Source organism: Solanum pennellii, chromosome 6 (assembly GCF_001406875.1).
Source record: "Solanum pennellii chromosome 6, SPENNV200".
Classification (NCBI taxonomy): domain Eukaryota; kingdom Viridiplantae; phylum Streptophyta; class Magnoliopsida; order Solanales; family Solanaceae; genus Solanum; species Solanum pennellii.
In genome coordinates, this window is record NC_028642.1 from 27,872,656 (window position 1) to 27,874,691 (window position 2,036).

The 2,036-nt window shown below is 31.7% G+C and overlaps 1 pseudogene; it reads left to right on the top strand.

Moving 5' to 3' along the window:
* The first annotated feature begins 573 nt into the window (after window positions 1–573).
* Window positions 574–1,836, top strand: LOC114077615 (annotated as a pseudogene).
* Window positions 1,837–2,036: the final 200 nt, after the last annotated feature.

Below are 2,036 nucleotides of genomic sequence, written 5' to 3' on the forward strand. Positions count from 1 at the left end.
AAAAGAAATTACAATCCTTTTTAGGATAATTAAATCAAGTAAGGGAATACATACCAAAATTAGCAGAACATCTAAAACCATTACATAAAAAACTCAAAAAAGATGTCGAATACTATTTTGACGATAAAGATAAAGAACATATAAAAAATATTAAAAATTATGTAAGAAATTACCAAAACTTTACTTTCCCGATGAAAATAAAACATTTATTTATATCGTTGAAACAGATTCAAGTGACCATAGTTATGGAGGAGTTCTAAAATACAAGTATGAAAAAGAAAAAAATAGAACACCATTGTAGATACTATTCAGGATCTTATACAAAAGCACAAATAAAATGGGAAATAAATAGGAAAGAATTATTTGCATTATATCAATATTTATTAGCATTTGAACCATATATTGTTTATAATAAATTTATTGTAAGAACAGATAATACACAGGTAAAATGGTGGATAACTAAAAAGATAGATGATTCAGTTACAACAAAAGAAATAAGGAGATTAGTATTAAATATACTAAATTTTACATTTACAATTGAGGTAATCAAGACTGACAAAAATATGATTGCAGACTACCTATCAAGACAAAGCTACCCAAACTGAAGACAAAAACGAACATACAATTGAAGAGCTATTCAAAGCCATTTGTACACTTTGTACTAAAGTGGATAGAATGGATAATGAGATACAGAAGCTACAGACTAATGAAGATAATCTGAGGTCTAAAGCTAATATAAGTCAGCAGCATGACTATAAAAATGCGGAGCTATGTCGATCGGAAGACGCAAAAATTCCAGAGCTACAAGGAGACGTTGGGAAACTCCATAAAACCCATCACAATGTTTGATTAAATGCAGCTACAGCCAGCACATCTACAGCAGGACAACCTACGAAAAAGGAGGAGACTAAGGTAAAATACACAAATATAAACATGAATAAGATATTCTCAAAACCATATGCTCCTCAAAATACCCAAAAAGATACATTTGTACCACCACAGACAAATACCTATAAAGCCAGCTTAGACTCTCAAAAACAAACATATAATTACATCACAAGAACATACATAGGAAATATATACAAAGTACAAAACTTTCTAAACCAAAACCCCAGAGCTAAAGAAACAAAAAACCCCACTGAAGACTATATAACCCAGTATTTACAAGGATATAATAAGCTAATTGCACAACCCAGAACAAATCCAAATCTAGTAGCAACTTGCTACAACTACGGACTACTAAGTACCGTATATACAGTAACAGGAGACGAGATATCCAAGATACCAGAACTATATAAGGCTTTCCTACAGTACAAAAGAGTAACTAAAGGAACTCTATTCTATATAAAGTTCTACTCAGCTACAACAGAAATACTGTATGATGAAGTCAAGCCAACAATACAAGCTATAAAGATTGGACTTACTAGGGAAATGATAATCCCTGAAAAGATAGATATCCAAGAAGAGATACAGAAAGTAGATATTCTAGAGTTTTATGCAAATAAAAGAACTATTGGAATAGCTACCATATTGAATGAGATAACAAACAATTATTTAAACGAAAATGCAATTTGGACATATTACAATAGAGACCAGACAATTATCTACTCAAACTGCAGAGATATTAGAGCAGCAGATATGGAAGATTTAAGACAATGGATATTGAGCCTACTAAAGCCAGAACAAACACCCACAACAAGAGCTATACGGAAGAATTTCATTTCTGCTAATTTAATGACAAGATATTGTAAACTAATAGGACAAAAATATCCTGATCATCTATGTTCAAAATGTGAAGGAGAAGATAATTACGTTCCAGATATACAGTTAGAGTAAAGATGGAAGAAGCAAGATATCGGAGATAAGATTTACTGTAAAGTAGATAGTTAGTGTGTCGGCCATAAAAGGCCAAAACCGAGCCGCGACTGGCACCCACACTTACCCTCCTATGTGAGCGAACCAACAAATCTAAACCATAACATTTCAATTTAATATCAACAGAAAGTAATGCGGAAGACTTAAACTCATTAATAAAA